Raw genomic sequence first — 18,498 nt, forward strand, 5'->3', positions numbered from 1 at the left:
AATAGAACTTTACTCTGATGAAAGTGTTGCTCCCTTAGGACAGTAGTAACCCCAAACCTATTGAACCCAAGATAATGGTTTCGCAAGCAAAAATTTCTCCATAGGAGGTTGTGTCCAACATAGTGTCAAAAGTGAGCCCTTGTTAGGCCATTTCATCATTCTCTCAAGCCAATTATATATGAATAATGGGACACATGGTAAGACTAGTAAAGTCTGTAAATGGAAACCCTGTGTTATACTTCCTTTGTTATAAAATGTTTTCACTAATTGGAAGCAATGATACATAGGACATTGTAGCAATGGGTAAAGTATTCTGTAAGGCCACAAAAGGTAGAACTGTCTTAAGGATGTAAGCAGGGAAGGGAAATCTTTCTCTAGGAATTGTGTCTATTCTTGTTAGAATAAATACTGCTCCCTCCGTGATGAAATGATGGATTCAAGGTAATCAACCAGCTACTGGATAACCAGCTGATCCCCCAGAAATAGTGCTGTATCAGGAGCTCAGAAATGGCTCTGCTGTTTCCAGGCTGGGTGCTCACCAGTGACAGATTAGATTTAGTCAAAACATTTTGTATCCAGAGATAATGCACATTCTAAAAATACCGTTCTCCATGTGAAAAAACTAAAGCACACGCACATGCACACACACACACACATACATACTATGGGATTAAAACAATAGCAAATTCAAATCAATCCAAGTAAAGCCCAGGTTGGTTTGTAGGGCTTTTTATTTCATCACATATTTTCCTAGCATCAACTATGTGCTGATGGCTCTTTGTAGAGCAGGGGATACAGAAGTGAAAATTGTAACTTCTAGGCCCTAAAATACCAAAGCAGTTTCTAAAATATAAAAGTCGCCATAAATGAAACATGTGCAAACACAAGAAAGAAATTGATTATTCCTGATGGTGTAAGGGAAGACATTAGCCTCAGACCCAAATGTTGGATAATGGCAAGATTTTCTAAAAGGTAAGGAAAAGTACGGTATTTCAGGAAGAGGGAAGCACTTTTGCAGTGTCATTGAGGCATAAGCATGAGATACCTCCCACCCTGATAATGCCAAAGCTTTCAGTTTGGTTGTGCCTTTGGAACACGTGACCATACAAAAAGCAGTTGGGGAAGTATGGCTCGATTTATGAAGGCCTTGATGATGGAAGGCCTGTTCCGTGGAAGGCCTTGTGAACTGGGAAGTACTTCTGTCTTTGCCCAGGAGTAGGAAAGCACTGAAGGGTTTACAGCAAGGCAGTAACATGATCTATATTGTATGTTAGAAAGCACACCTGTAGAGGGATAATGATACAGGGCTAATAGGAGCTTATTAATTCAAGAGAGGGAAGCAATGATGCTGACCTGATTAGAGTGTTTACAAGGTTTTTGTAAACGAGACATAGAGACGTAAGAGATCCTTATGACTTGGGAACAGATTGGATGAAAGGTAAGTGAAAACCAGCAATTGATTAATTAATTAATTAATTATTTTATTTATATTGAGCTGTACCTGACACACAATGTTACATTAGTTTTTGGTGTACAACATAGTGATTCCACAACTTTATATGTTACACTGCACTCACTACACGTGTGGCTTCCCTCAGTCACCATATAACACTATTGTAATACCGTTGACTATATTCCCTTTGTTATACCCTTCTTCCCCGTGACGTTTTCATTCCATAACTGGAAGCCAGTACCTTCTATTCTCCTCCACCCACTTTGCAAGAAAGGAAGACTTTTAAGTGTCTCCTGTGGTTAGGACTTAAATGGCTGGTTTGGTGATGATGCCATTCGCACAAGACACAGGAAATAAAAGTTGGGGAAAAGAAATTTAGTTTCAATAAGCAGAATTAAGTTCCTGTAAGAGATGGAGATTATGTCTTGTATAGTTTGGTAAGTATTTTTTAATTTAATTTATTTTTTTTAGTTTGTTTATTTATTTTGAGAGAAAAAGAAAGAGCACAAGCAGGGGAGGGGCAGAGACAGAGAGAGAATCCCAATCAGGCTTCACATGGTCAATGCAGAGCCCAATGTGGGGCTTGAACTCATGAACTGTGAGATCATGATGTGAGCCGAAATCAAGAGTTGGATGCCCAACCAACTGAGCCACCCAGGCGCCCCTAAAGGAGTTTGAAGTAGAGCTATGTGTCTGGAATATAGAATCAAGTTCAGAATAGAAACCATAGGTTATAAAGTTAAGAGCATTTTGGTAGTAGTTGAAATGATGAATGAAGATGAAATATTTTAGTAACAGTGTGCAGAGTAGAAAATCCTGTGTCTCCCCCTCTATGCTCTAAGCTCCATGGGACAGAATTGTCTACAAATTCCTGGTTACCTAGAACACAATGCTTGATACAAAGAAAATACTCAAAAATATCCTTAAATGAGGAGTGAGAAAGGAATAAACCGAACAAGAATGAAGTGGATGAAATCTAGGGAACACCAATATTTTTTTTTTTTCAACGTTTTTTATTTATTTTTGGGACAGAGAGAGACAGAGCATGAACGGGGGAGGGGCAGAGAGAGAGGGAGACACAGAATCGGAATCAGGCTCCAGGCTCTGAGCCATCAGCCCAGAGCCTGATGCGGGGCTCGAACTCACGGACCGCGAGATCGTGACCTGGCTGAAGTCGGACGCTTAACCGACTGCGCCACCCAGGCGCCCCAAGGGAACACCAATATTTAAGAGAAGAGCAAGGGAAACAGTGAGAAGCTCTGAGAAAAAGTGGCCAAAGAGATAGAAAAACAAAACAAGAGGTGCCTGGGTGGCTCAGTTGGTTAAGCTTCCAACTTCAGCTCGGGTCATGATCTCATGGTTCATGGGTTTGAGCCCTGTGTCAGGCTCTGTGCTGACAGCTCAGAGCCTCGAGCCTGCTTCAGATTCTGGGTCTCCCTCGCTCTTTGCCCCTCCCCCACTTGCACTCTGTCTCTGTCTCAAAAATAAAATAAAAACATTAAAAACAATTTTTTTAAAAAAAAGAAAAAACAAAAGCAAGAATAGTACTTTAAAAGTCCAAGTCCAAGTAGGACAGTGAAAAGAAAGGAATGGCCAAGAAGGTCAAATGCTGCCAAGATGTCAAATAAGATAAAGGCAGGAATATGCACAGTGGAACTGGTGATCAGGAGAGAGAAAGAAGGGCCAGCTTGCAGTGGATTTAAAAGTAGATGGGAACACAAAAATAATTTCAAAATAGATGAAAGACCTAAATGTGAGACAGGAAACCATCAAAATCCTAGAGGAGAAAATAGGCAACAACCTCTTTGACCGTGACCACAGTAACTTCTTATATGACATGTCTCTTCAAAGGCAGGGGAAACAAAAGCAAAAATGACTATTGGGACCTCATCAAGATAAAACCTTCTGCACAGTGATAGAAATAATCAACAAAACCAAAAGGCAACCGATGGGATGGGAGAAAATGACATATTGGATAAAGGGTTAGTATCCAAAATCTATAAAGAATGTATCAAACTCAACACCCAAAAAGCCCAAATAATCCAGTGACGAAATGGCCAGAAGACATGAATAGCCATTTCCAAAGAAGGTATCCATATGTCTAACAGACACATGCTAAGCTGCTCAATATCACTCATCATCAGAGAAATACAAATCAAAACCACAATGAGATACCACGTCACACCTGTCAGAATGGCTAAAATCAACAACTCAGGAAACAGATGTTGGCGAGAATGGGGAGAAAGGGGAGCCTCTTGCACTGTTGGTGGGGATGCTAACTGGTGCAACCACTTTGGAAGACAGTGTGGAGTTTCCTCAAAAAATTAAAACTAGAACTACCCTACGGCCCAGCAATTATACTACTAGGTATTTATCCAAAGGATACAAAAATGCTGATTTGAAGGGGCACATGCACCCCAGTGTTTATAGCAGTGCCATCAACAATAACCAAATTATGGAAAGGGTCCAAATGTCCATTGACTGATGAGTAGATTAAGAAGGTGTGGTATAATATACAATGGAATACTACTTGGCAATCAAAAAAATATGAAATCTTGTCATTTGCAACAAAGTGGATGGAGTTAGAGTGTATTATGCTAAGCAAAATAAGTCAGGCAGAGAAAGACAAATATCATATGATTTCACTCATATGTGGAATTTAAGAAACACAACAGATGAACATCAGGGAAGGGAAGGAAAAATAAAATAAAAACAGAGAGGGAGGCAAACCATAAGATACTCTTAAATCCAGAACAAACTGAGGGTTGCTGGAGAGGAAGTGGGTGGAGGGATGGGTTAAATGGGTGATGGTCATTAAGGAGGGCACTTGTTGGGATGAGCATTGAGTATTATATGTAAGTGATGAATCACTAAATTCTATTCCTGAAACCAATACTACACTGTATGTTCACTAACTTGAATTTAAAAAAAATGAATGAGGGATGAGAAAATGGAGCCAGAGAAAGAAAGAAAAGTTCTTGAGAAAATTAGATGAAAGAAAGAAAAGAAAGAAAAATAGATAAAAGACAAAGGAAGATTCAGGAGCAGGATTTAATTTTTCATTATTTTTTTGTTGGTCCTCGTCTTCAAAAAAAAAATGTGATTTCTTTTGGGTGCATAAGACTGATGAGGGTTATAAGTTATTTGGGTGCATAAGACTGATGATGATGTGCCACAGGAGGAAGGGAAAGGTTGTACCTTAAACTGGAGGTTATTGATGAAGCAAGATTTCAGGAGAGACTTAACCAGACGTTGGAGGAAATGGTTGTAATTTTCCATTTTAGCGGCAGCTGGAAGGACCTTCATAGTCACCTTCATTTTGGATTTTGGAAAGACCTGGCTCGAGATTCCTCTTGTCTCTCTGGACTTTTCCATGGGTTTCTATGCCCGGTTTCCATCAGCTGCTGCAGCTCAGGATGTATCCTGGCTGGAGTAGGGAAGAAAGGAAATTGAGGAAGACTTTGGTGAGAGGGATCCAGCATCTGCTCGCCTCTGGGAGCTGACTCAGATGCTCAGCATCTCCCCACACCCAGCTTGTTGTGCTCGGGTTTTGTGCTTTCCTGTGGAGTCCTCTTTATTTTTCCCCCTGAATCAGAGTGGGTTGGGAAATATAAACACAGGAATCATGACAAACTTGTCCATGTGGGAAAGAAAAGATGTCACTGCAGTTTTAGTGGAACGTCTGGGTAGCAGTTACAGCAGAGAAAGAACGAGAGGGCTTCATTAGGACAAAAACCTTTATTTCTTTTTTCTTCTTTTTTTCAGTAAACAAATGTTCTTTGGTCTTAGGTGGAAATTCAGAGATGAAAAGGCCAAGTTTCCTGTCCTCAAGAAATTGCTGGTGTGATCAGGTCGAGTTGTAAAAATATGATCCACCAAGAACCAAGATCCCCTGGAGAGGAAGCCAATTTGCAGGTAAGTTATGTACATCCCCTCCCACCCCAGCTTGAGAACTGGGGATCCGGGGACAAATGACAAGAGAAGTCTGTTTGGCGGAAGGAAGTTTCAGCATGCGTAGAGTGGGGTGACTGATTTTTCGGCAGCAGCTGAAATAAAAAGAATAGAAGAAAAAAAGCAGAAGTGAAAAAGACTCTTACTTCTTCATTCAATATTTATGGGCCTCCTACTATGGGCCAGGCATGGGTGAAAAGCCTTGCATGACGTGTATGGGGAGGGAGTGATATCTCCCTTGTGCAAACTCAGAAAAATCTCACAGTATCTGGCCCACTGATCCTCATCCTGGGATCCCTAGACCTCCAGAAGTCCAAGAAGGGAGTCATGATGGATCCATGGTTATTTTAAATGTCTAAACCTGAACTGAAGGTATTTCAGTATGACCGAGTATGGAAGGGAGGGTGGGAGTGGCTGTTGCAAGATGTGAAAGAGGCCATTCCCCCTCTGAAGAATGAAATACTTCTAGTTCTCCAAGATGTCACACTTTGGGTGTGTGACACGCATTACATCCCTTATGCCTTCTTCCTAGGCAATTCTGAGTCCTTTAAGACTTGGAGCAGGTGCCATGTTATCAGGCCCTGGCAAGATCATGTTTCTCTTCCATATCCCATACACCTAGCGTTTTCCCTGTCAAAACCTTGATCACTCCCAGTATATTGGAACTGTTCCCATTGGTGTTCCCCGTAAGACTGCAAGACCCCCAGCCATGGGATTATCTGTGACTCTGGGCCCAAACTCCAGCATCCAGCATATGTTCCACCTAACATAATGCCCAGCTCATGGAGGTGCTTTATAAACACATGTTTCCTGAAGTTATAGCCAGAGAAAGAGCAAGAGGGTTTCATCTGCCTAAAAATTTTACTTCTGCCTTTTTCCTTTCTTTCAGTTTCCTTTCAGCTGCTGTAAAAGACCCAGCCACCTCACCTCACACTTTGTGTGTTCAAACTTCATTTTCCAGCACATATTTCTCCTTTTTGTCTTAGAACCCTTAGTTCTCAGAGCTGGGGGACCATGTAACTCATCCTGCAAAATATCTTCCTCTTCAGAAGAACTTGGCCTGACACTGCACGGGGCAGTGGAAAGAGTGCCAGCCAGAGGAACCAAGAGGTACTTTCTGGATCTGGCTCTGCCACTGATTCATTCAGTGGCCTCTACTGCTTACTTGCCTTCTTGGAGCTTTACCTCTTTTGTAAAAAGAAGGAGTGAGCGGGGATGGATACCAGGTGGGAAGTAGCATAGTATGGGGAAACAGACAGGAAGATTGTGGAATCACATACGTCTGGGGTAGGATCCCCCTACCCCACATGTCCTCTTTGTCAGTAACTTTCCTGAATCAACGCCTCCTGTGTGAAAAGGGAATGAGGATCCCTGGCTCTTTAAGCCATCGTGAGACTATGCGGGCAAATGTACAAAGTGCCTGTCATATGGTAGCTAATGAACAAATCACATTAAGTGTCTTCACCTCCAGGGGTCTTCCCATTTTCATATTTTCGTATTCTAGATTTATATACACAATCAGTCTCAGTCAACATTCTGCCTCCCCTCATATAGTTATGAAAATACTTTATCCGCTTAACCTTTTCTTATTCATCCACTTAAAAATACTTATTCCAGGGATGCCTGAGTAGCTCAGTCATTTGAGTGCGGGACACTTGATTTTGGCTCAGGTCATGATCCCAGGGTCGTGAGATTAAGCCCCATGTTGGCTCTGCCCAGAGTGTGGAGCCTGCTTAAGATTCTCTCTCTTTCCACTACTCAAGTGTGCACATGCACATGCATTCTCTGTCTCATCTCTCAAACCAGGAAACTCTTACCTATAGAGAAAAAGCTGAAGGTTCCTGGAGGGGATGTGTGGGTGGGGATGGGTACGATAGGAGATGGGGATTACGGAGTGCACTTGTTGTGATGAATACCGGGTGTTGTACGAAATTGTTGAATCACTATATTGTACACCTGAAACTAATGTAACACTGTATGTTAACGAACTGGAGTTTAAATAAAAACTGGAGGAGAAAAAATTTAAAAAGATAAAAATACTCCATTTATTCATTCAATATTTTAATAACTCACTTGGGAAAAAAAAATCCTACCTCTGCTCTCTAAGTATTGGCTAAGTGATCCTAGAGTAGTGGTCCTCAAAATTTTTGGTCTCAAGAACCCATTACACTATAGAAAATTGTCAAGGAACCCCAAGAACTTTTGTTTATGTGGGATGTATTTATTGAGATTAGACATTAGAACTGAGTGGGGTGCCTGGAAGGCCCAGTAAGTTAAGTGTCTGACTTCCCCTCAAGTCATGATCTCACAGTTCATGAGTTTGAGCCCATGCTGACAGCTCAGAACCTGGAGCCTGCTTCGGATTCTGTGTCTCCCTCCTCTCTGCCCCACCCCTGCTTGTGCGTGCACTCTCTCTCTCTCTCAAAAATAAACATCTAAAAAAGAGAAATTAGAACTGGGGAATTATGAGACTATTTATTAATTTATTTTAAAATGACAGTATTCTATTTCATGTTTACAGAAATGACATTTTAATGAAGAATAATTATATTTTACAAAATAAAAATAATTAGTCAAAAGGGTGGCATTGTTTTATATTTTTCAAATCTCATTAATATCTTTTTTTAATATGAAATTTATTGTCAGATTGGTTTCCATACAACAGCCAGTGCTCATCCCAACAGGTGCCCTCCTCAATGCCCATCACCCACCCTCCCTTCCCTCCCACTCCCCATCAACCCTCAGTTTATTCTCAGTTTTTAAGAGCCTCTTATGGTTTGACTCTCCCCTCTCTAACTTTTTTTCATTAATATCTTATTCAATAGAAGACTGGATTCTCACATCTGCTCTGAAGTCAGATTCTGTGCAGTGTAATGTTTTGTCAAAGTCTGTGCAGAGAACCCGGTCTCACACAGATAGGTAAAGTATAGGAGTCATTTTAATAATCTTATCAGACAATTGTGGATGTTCTTCTTTGATACTACACCAAAACTTGACAAGTGATAATTTCTTAAATGTTAGTTACAATGTGAAATCTGAAACCATATCAGTGAGCTTTTCACATTCTACTGCGCTGAAATCCACTGGTCTACCTTTCCTTTGAGTGGATTTTTTTTCTTTTTTTTTACCCACGCATAACATTATAACATCATGCACTGGTCATATGGAAAATATCAATTCACTGAATTATGCAGATCTTCAGAATGTTGACTCATTTCATTATACAATATAAAAAATCACATTCCTTATTATCACCACCAATCTCATCAGAATGTGAGTATTAGAATGTTGTCAAGCTCATCATGGCAGATACACATTTTCCAAAATTTAAATTCTTGCTTGAAAGCTTGAGTTTAACCATTGGCAACAAATGCCATGAGTTGTTTTTCTGGAAATGGCAGGCTCTTTTTATTCAATTTTAAGAAAATGTATGACATATGCCCATGTCTAAATAGCCATAGTTTGTGTCAGTCTCTCTTACAAGTAATACAAATATTTTTTATTGCTCCCTCTTAAAGCATGTTTGAGTGAAATTGAGTTTTATTTTTATCTTTTAACTGTGAGTGCACGGTGTTAAAGAATACAACTATTAATACAGTTTGGTGCCACTGCCTTGACTCGTGCTAAAGCATCAGCTGTTTACTCACGATGGCTTCTTGCCATCAGTCAACACAGTGTCAGCACAAATGTCAACACAGTAAAAGAAGCAATACTTCTTTCTATTATTATGAAAATAGTTTTTACCTCAGAGACCCCCTGAAAGAATCTTGGGTATTCCCAGGGTCCATAGACCACATTTGGGAAACATTGCTAGTATTTTTTTATTTTAAAAGGTAAGCTAGCCTCAAATGTGGACTAGACATCAAGTATAATTTGAAAGCATTTCTCACTTTTCTTTGATAATGACCATGGCTTCTTTTCCAGATGACATCTGCCTAGTATGTAATTGGTGACTACATCCAAGTAAACATGTGGAAAATGAGAGCAAGTGGGTGTGTGGGCTCAGAGGGAATTGCTTGTTTGGAGGATGATGGGAGAGCACAGTTCTGGAAGGAGTTCAGTTCTATGAGTGTATATTTCTGGTCTTCAAAAGATTACCACATACATGCTGTCATACAATTTATAATGTGCCTGAGGGAGGTAGCTTAATGTAGAGAAGGAACATGGGCTTTGCACTCAGCCAGTCTTGGGTTCCTATACCAGCTCCATTGCTACTGTCTATGTGATCTCTACCAATTAACTTTGCCCTGCTAAGCCTTGATTATCCCATCTGGAAAATGAAATTACTGCTTAGAATAATGTGATGTTAGGCATTTAAAGGATGGGACATTGAGTGGATGCTCTGATGTACCATACTGACCCCCCTTCAGGAATACACTTGTTACTGCAGGGAGTGCTGCTGAAGACAGCCCTCAGTGTCAGTCTTGGTGAAAAAAGAAAACTGCTTTGCCCAATGTCACAACACCTCTTAACGGGCAGCCTGCTTCCAATGACTGATCAATAGCCTGGCTACCTCATCTCAACTTGGTACATTTCTGAAAGGCCATCTCAGCTCCAGTACTCCTCATGGGGTCAGCTGATGTCTTTGTTGGACTGTATTAGAGCTCAGTTTCTCACTCTGCCCAACCCTGTGTCCCTCCCCTCCCCTTCCACAGGTGTCATCCTAAGTCTCCTGAATAGAGTCCTGTATGCTAATCTTCAATTCAGATTCTGGTTTCTGGTGAGCCCCACCTGATGCCGATGTTCTATTAATGTTGTAATTATTATTCATGATCCTCCACTCCCTATGATGGTGTGTGGGCCCTGGTAGCTAGGGACCCTTTGTGTGCTGATCCCTGGTGGTTGTAAGAGGAGGTTTTTGAAACTGGAGCCAGGAGAAGGCCGAATTAATCTTCACCAATTAGGAGGGAGTGAATACAGTTTGTGGGAAGGAAGAAATGGAGTTGTAATGGGAGGAGAGATGGGGAGGCTGGGAGAGAAAAAGACAACAAGAACCCCCCCCCCCTTGTAATAAGACTAAGAGGGGACCAGGGGGGTTGGACATGTCTGGTGAGGATTTTTATATAATAGATTCTGGAACCACCATGTTTGGGTACAAGTCCCTGCTCTGACATTTACTTTCTCTTTGAGCAAGTTGTGTTATACCTTTATGCCTCATTTTTCTCATCTGTAAAGTAAGAATATTAAGAATACCTACTTCAAAGAGTTGTTTCGAAGATTCAGTGAGCTCATTGGAAATAAAAAGTGAGAACTAATTTTTTCCATATTTTTATCACTATCCAATGGGAAGTTAGAGAAGCATACAAAATTACAGTAATAATGATGTAGATGTACATAACCTCAATAGTTTCATTGAAGACAGAGTCCCTAAGACTGTGTAGGAGAAAGAAGTGAAGTCTTTGCAGAAGAAGGAACATTTGAGAGATTGTAGAATCAGTAGAAGCTTGCCAAAGAAGACAAGTATGGCAGGGCAGACAGGATAACACCTGCAAAGGCTTAGAGGTATGATAATTCTCCTATAGTCTGCAGGAGGAAGTGAGTGGCTGGAGATGACATGGAGAATTGTGCAGCCCCCAACCAGCTCCACTGGATCCTATATGTCAGCTGGGATTTCATCCTGTGGGTGCAAAGTAGCACAATTACAAATATATTTGAGTAAGGATGTTTTACTAAAGTATTGTTTGTAACAGCCAAAGACTAAGTGTAAATTTAGTATGTTTAAGTATGGGATTGATTACATTTAATTATGGGAATTTAAATGGAATACTATGTGATCATGAGAAAGAATGAAGAAGAAAGATATATGTGCAGACATGGGACAGTCTCCCCTTTCTACTTACAGGAGACCAAAGGATGATGTAGAGCACAGCATAGAGTGTCCGTTCATCTGTATAAACACATGGTATGCATGGAATGTCTTTGGCAGAATACTCAGAAATCAGTAACAGTAATTGCCTTTGGAGAGGGGAACGTGCTGAATGGTCTGGAGTGGAAGAATATTATGGAATGAATGCTTGTGTACCCCCAAAGTTATTATGTTGAAGTCCTAACCCCCAAAGTGGCTATATTTAGAAATGGGACCTCCAAAGAAGAAATGAAGGTTAAATGAGCTCATAAAGATAAGATCCTTATCCAATAGGATTAGGGTCCTTTTAAGAAGAGACATCAGAGAACTCTCTCACTCCGCCCAGGCACCGAGAAAAGGCTCTGTGAGGGCATAATGAGAAGGCGGCTATCTAGAAGCCAGGGGGAGAGTTCTCACCAGAAACCGAATTGGCAGGAACCTTGATATTGGACTTCTATCTTCCAAGACTGTGAGAAAATAGATTTCTGTTGTTTAGGCCACCCGATCTGTGGTATCTTGTTATAGCAGCCAAAGCAGACTAATGGAAAGAGAGACTTACTTTTAATTGTAATTTTTTCCTTTATATTATAGATAGTTTTAAATTATTCGTGTTCCCAGGTTTCACCAGCTTATGAAAGAGCCACTAAATTGAGAGAGTAGGAAGCACCTACCCTTTCCTTCACGAGAATTTCAAAGGTCCCAGTTCTCTCCTTTCAAGCCTCTTCCCCTGTCTTGACAGTGGGCTGGAGGTCATGTCTTCCCCAGAGTACTGCTGTTGCAGACATCTCTCTGATGCCTACAAGACTCCAGAAGTAGATGCTGCTGTTCCTTCATAATTTGATCTTGGGCATCAGTGTTGCCCCGTTTGCCTTAGCTTTGCCCCAGGTTGGCCTGGGTAGCACAGGAGCAGCAGCAAAACAGTAAAGAGTACTGATTTCAGAGTTAGCCAAGCTCATGATTGAGACCTTGGCTCTGAACCTTATTAGTGGGCTTGCACAGCCACCTATGAAACTTCTCTGAGCCTCTGTTTTTTCATTTGAAAAAGGAGAGACCCATTATGAAGATTAACAATGAAGCATAGAGTATGCCTAGCACCTAGTAGACACCCATTGTGGCAGCTGTTATTACAAATATCAGGGTTATTTTTCTTGTCTCTTTTGCAGCTCTTGAAAGTGACTTTGCCAACCCAAGAAACACCAATGTTCATTCTGTCCCCATTTAGTAGGATTGCTTCCTTGCTTCCTCTGTATCCAGACTATAACTTCTTACTCCTCCTGTTTTGTTATGACTTCTAATTTCAAGGAATTTGGGATACATTTTTTCTGGGCTGGTTGGAGGACATTTATATAGGAGTACCAGTAGCCACAGATAACTTTTTGCTGACCGTAACCACCAGACACTGATTTTCTTTTAACTTACAGTTATGTCCTGTTCAGCCTACAGCTTGGGGGCAACCTTTGAATGGACTACCTTTGAGAACTTAATACTCACTAACTTGGAGGAAGCGTATTCCACAATTTTTTACTTGTCTCTCAGGCAGATAGTTTAATGAAATAGGAAGAATGTTGGCTTTGAGGTCAAATGTTCCTGCATTGATCTTGATTTTGTCTCTGCTAGTTGGGTGAACTTGGGCAAGTTATTTATCTGGTTCTGTCATCTGTCCAATGGAGGTAATTCCTCTCTCGTAGAGTGGTTGGGAGAACTCAATGAGTTATTAAATGTCAAGTATACTTATACAATGCTTAATATGTATTATAGAACTAGTAAATGTTAGTTCCCCTTTTATCTACTTGCAAATAAGAACGCTGTTGGCTTTCAGAGGTGTGCTAGAATATCTAAGTCAGCATGGGGATTGAAGTTGGTCTCCTCTACCTCCAAATTAAAATTAAGTTGGGTACAGATTCTTTAAAAATTTGTTTTAAATTTGTATTATTTTTTTAATATAATTTATTGTCAGATTGGCTTCCATACAACACCCAGTGCTCGTCCCAACAAGTGCCCTCCTCAATGCCCATCCCCCACTTTCCCCTCTCCCCCACCTCCCATCAGCCCTCAGTTTGTTCTGTGTAGTTAAGAGTCTCTTATGGTTTGCCTCCCTCCCTCTGTTTGTAACTTTTTTCCCCCTTCTCTTCCCCCATGGTCTTCTGTTAAGTTTCTCAAGATCCACATATGAGTGAAAACATATGGTATGTGTCTTTCTCTGACTGACTTATTTCAGTTAACATAATACCTTCCAGTTCCATCCACGTTGCTTTAAATGGCATGGTTTCATTCTTTCTCATTGCCAAGTAGTATTCCATTGTATGGAAAGAGCCTAAATGTCCATCATCTGATGAATGGATAAAGAAGATGTGGTTTATATATACAATGGGTGCAGATTCTTAAATGTACCCAGTTCACACTGTAGATTAGAGAGCCACAGCTCATTTTAAGTGATAAACAGTAGGCCTTTGGAGTCAATTGTGTGAATAGCTTTCAACAATTTTACAAGGGTATCTGTTAAGAAATTCTAAACAGGAATTGTACGCACATCTTTAAAATTATCCATTTGCCCTGCCTCTTCAATGATTTAGAAATATTTTATTTTGTATTGACATATTTTTGTAAGCTATCCCAAATTCGTTGTGGAAAGAGTAGCAGTATAGAACACATAAACCAAACAATGAAATGAAGTACAATAAATGAAAGAGCCAAAGAAAGGATTTGTCCAGGGCAACTTTCTGCTTCGATGTGTGTTTTGCATCTTAATTGTCCTGAAAGCTTTGAGAGAAACATGCCATTTTAATGACCAAACACTACTTGACCTTTCTTTTTTTTTTTTTTTCTACCCACAAAGAAAACATCTAAAGAACAAAACTTTCTGATATGGAACAAATTCTTATTTTTCTCTGGCACATCATTTATGGTCTTGTCAAAAACAGAGGAAGAAAGGCTTGCTGAGGGTCATGGGAGCGTGTGGTGCTTGAGAGGCACCTGGCATTCCTGGCTCTGTCTCCTACTGGGGCATAGAGCTGTGTGGAGAGCTGGACATTTTCAATCACACACTCGCTTAGTCTGTAACATTAACCCTATGAGCCTTCTCCACTCTTCCCATAATATTTGCTGTGTATCTCCTTCCCCAACCCTGGGCTGATAGAACAAATTAGTAGAATCAGTTGACACAACCTCTATCAGAAGCAACGGGGCTCGTCTTATCCAGAGCCAATAACATACAACATACAAGATGGCTGAACTCCAAGGTTGCTGCACATTAACATACAAGAGGGAAATTGTCAGTGGAGAAATACAATCAAGCCATGTGGATGGGTGACAAGAAGTCCTTTGGCCAGAGGAACAGATTGCATACCAACGCTGCCCTGGCTCACTGCCCTGAAGAAATACATAGCAATCCACACTCGGGGAAAATTCCATGAAATAGCAGAGCAGAAACCTCCTGAAGCCAATGGCAGCACACTCCAAGAAAAACATCCAATGAACCAAACCCCAAACAACGCAGACCTCAGAAACGTAAATAAAAATTAACTGAAAAAGGAAACCTTCAGAGTCTTGGGAAGGAACACAACAGATTAAGTGACCACAAAACACTAAAACACCAACTAGTTATTTACCCACTGCTTTGTGGTAAATACAAGGCCCGTAGTCTCCAGGAGGTTATTTCTGGGCGCCAATGACTTAGCACATAGGCCAGCAAAGAGCATGGACTTTATTTTCCTTCCCAGGGCAAGTGGCATTTATAATGGTCCTGAGAACCAGAAGGAAGTTCCTTTGAACCTCTTAGTCTTATAGCTATTTATAAGGATGAGAGAGGAGCATAGAGTGGGAAAAACATTGGGGTTAAAGTCAGAAGCCTTGGGTTTGTGTGCCCTGCCCCTTACTAACTCTGCTATCCTGGGCAAGCTACTAAACCACGCTGAGTTTCAGTCTCCTCATTTGGAGAGATGAATGGATAATAGTAATTTGTCCCTCACAAGGTTGATATGAATATTAAATGTAAAAAGGAATATAAAGATAACTTCATAAGAGGCAAACTACACCAAGACAGCCAGTTGTTCCTATTACTGTTCTACTTCATTTATGTCGGATCGTAGGAGAATTAGCATCTACCTACTTTGGGTGAATTTCTTGATAGCTGAGATGTGCCCCTTTGAGCATCTATTCCAACCAGTTTGGTTAAAATCTATAACCATTCACCTCTTTTAAAAGATTGTAGAATATAGATTAGAGTTTTCTTGATGACTTAAAATCAAAGTTATAAACACCTGCTGTTGTTCTAAGTAGCACTACCATTCTGTGTGTTTGTTTTGGATTTTTTTCCTTCTGGGAGTGGACGCATAGCCTCAACCACTGATCTGTCTTAATAGCTTCTCCTACCTCTATTCTGCTTGCCTATTTCCAATTTTGTCAAAACCAGATAACCAATCTCATTAAAAATGAGTGCTAACTCTGAATCAGGGAGTCTCTATTTAGAATCTTAGTAAGAAAATATGTGGTATTCACGCGGGGACTTTGAAAGCACCACAGTGGAGCTCAAAGATCATTTTTCTGGCTTGAGATTAGAGAATGGCAGGTGTTCGACAAGCTGACCTCAGGGTGAACATGTGGTGCCTGCGTTAGGAATATTTTGGATGGATTTGGTCTGCTCACATCTCTCTCACATTTTGATGTAACTGTAAGTGTGATAATGGTCATTTTACAGTCAGTGAAGAGTGAAGGCTGAATCAGAAGGATTAACATGAGGGACAAGGAAGTGTCTTGAGGACTTGTGGGGCATGCCTGTGTGTGTCAAAATGTATATGATATCTTAGACTGTTTTGAATAAATTAAATTCCCTATTTAGGCCCAGAAACGTTCAGTTCAGCAAAATCAGTTATTGGATTGATTTCTTCTCTGGACTGACTCACTGTTTTATCAATTTTCCCTAAATAAATTGTTGTTTTAGCACCATCACCTCTCGCCATGATAGAATCATGATAGAATCACAGAGGTTTCCTAGTAGAGGACACCTTCCAGGTCATACAATCTTCTGGCTTCCATACATGACTCTGAAGACCCATGTTGGTCCTGACAAATTTTCACCAGTCTGTGGAATGATAAGAAAAAAAATAAGGAAAATAGGACAATGCAGCATTCTTTTCCTAAAATTAACTCATCCCATTTAAAGTGATGTCTTGTGTTCTGATGTCTTGCTCTTCCTTCTCTTCTGGTGTCCTTTACCCTTTTGTCTGAGATGATTGTAAGGGTAAGTAGCTGTTAACCTGAAAAATGCTTATTCATCAAATAACAGAGTTGACCGTGCTATGTTAGGCTCCTGGTCTGTGGGTGTTTTGTGTGGTTGTTTGATCTCTGGATTTCAAAAATGTGAGAACTACAGATCTAGACCATCTCCTTCAATTTTCAGACGAGGGAACAGAGACTCAGAAAATTTACACAACTGTAGTTCAAACAACTAGGAAGTTGGAAAGCTAAGACCAGAGCCTGGACTTGCTGCTCTCTCTCCTTCAGGGCTGTGTCCTTCCATAGCTAGAATGTCAGTATTATTACCAGTTCTGTGGGATGTCAGTATTATTACCAGTTCATGAGACTCTGGAAGAGGAAGATAGTGGAGAAAAGGGAGCCTCTATTTCTTGACCATGATGATGTGCCTGACCCAATGATGCTTCATGTGTATTATTTCCTTTATTCCTCCAACAGCCCTAAAAAGAAGCTAAAATTGAACGCATATTATAATTCAATGCATTATTGAATGCATGTAACGAGGAAAACCACGTTCAGAAATGTGAGCCAATTTGACTCAGAATCCATCAAGCCATATTACCACCAACCTCCATGTTGTCCGACAAGCATTTGAGTGGCTTCCCTGTACAAGGTAAGTCTAATGCTAATGTGAAAGATTTTAGCAAATTATAAAGTGATGAACAAAGATCTCATAATTTTTTTACTATTCCTCTCAAACAGTCCTATGAGGCTGGTTATTATCATCTCCATTTTATAGATGAGAAATATGCAAAGAGCATGTAAACATTGCTGAGCTGAGGCTGGCTTCCTGACTCCTCATCCTGGCCTCTGTGTTCTACATTCACTATGTTAGGGATATCTTATTCTGGAGAAGAAACATGGTGCACCAGAAACACTTCAGTCCACAAAGGATTACGAGCCAATCGGCCATAATTGTTGCTTTGAAAAGGCAGGAGCAAAAGTAGAGTTGATGGAGATTCCAGGCGTGAAAGGGTCGTAAGTTCTGGGCTTTCCAATACTAAGCCATCCTCCTCCAGATGATTTTAATAATCTCCAGCACATGTGTTCTAACCCCTTGATGCTGTACAATATGTGTAACCAAATAAAAGATCGCTCCAGATTCGGAGATTTACTGTTTGTGATGGGAAAAGGCCAACCAGATGACATCATTTATATTCCAAATATGAGCTGCTGCCAAGGCTGGTGATGTTAAGCTGGAGAAATTGATCCTCAACGTTATTCTGTGAAGGAAAAAAGAGAAAAGATCTTGGCTGAGACAGTATCTTTTTGTTATTTATGTGAGTATGAAGACTAGTTTCATAAACTTCTGTTGTATCTAGGATTGCTTATGTCCAGTGTGTGGACTGTTTAGACACACAATGACGTCCATACAATTAAACTTACCAAGTTGGGTGATCAGAGTTACCACTTGGTTGTTGTTGTTGCCGGATGGATAACCGATGAGGGATTGACCTGAGGCTTGTCTGCTCCAACAGACAGGGTATCCGAGCTGTGGTCACTTGTTCAAAAGCAAAGGTGCCCAGTTTGTAATGGTGGAGGGCAGTGGACTCTGCATCCATTCCCCAGCTTCTTCCTCACATGTGATTATTTTCTAGCATCCATATTCTCCACCACCATGAAACCCAGGGAAAGTTGACACCATTTTCAGTTTCAATGGTAGATCTTGATTAATCTAAATTAATAAACGCATGGCATTCTCCCCATGGCCGGTGATTCAGGAGTGACTTCTGAGTATAATCAGCTAAGTGAAAGGACTTAGGTTCCATGCTCAAGGAAGTGGGTTTTCCCTCTCTTTCTGGATAGATGATGGCAGAAGCACAGAGCCCCCCATTGCTAATGGCATCCATTTTACAATCGCAAGGAGGAGCAGGTTTAGAATGAAGTCAGTGTTGAGGATGGCTGAATGGAGAGATGGAAAAAACCAAAATGCTTGATTATATCATTCAGCCTCCGTGCTGTGCTTTCCCTGTCTCTGGGCTTCCTTTCATATACT

General features: G+C 40.7%; 1 long non-coding RNA gene across 5 annotated transcripts in view; it reads left to right on the top strand.

The window, feature by feature from the left end:
• Positions 1-18,498, top strand: part of LOC109266804 (uncharacterized) — a 240,897-nt gene that overhangs the window by 62,021 nt on the left and 160,378 nt on the right. For 4 of the 5 annotated variants that reach the window (XR_008419473.1, XR_008419467.1, XR_008419468.1 and 1 more), the window contains 2 exons: positions 5,243-5,368; positions 16,941-17,115. This is a non-coding gene — a long non-coding RNA (uncharacterized LOC109266804). Of the gene's footprint in view, positions 1-5,218; positions 5,369-16,940; positions 17,116-18,498 lie in introns of all 5 variants that reach the window. The other variant, XR_008419470.1, reaches the window with a different exon arrangement.

This window comes from Panthera pardus, unplaced genomic scaffold, assembly GCF_024362965.1.
Source record: "Panthera pardus isolate Hobbes unplaced genomic scaffold, ASM2436296v1 HiC_scaffold_11, whole genome shotgun sequence".
NCBI lineage: Eukaryota > Metazoa > Chordata > Mammalia > Carnivora > Felidae > Panthera > Panthera pardus.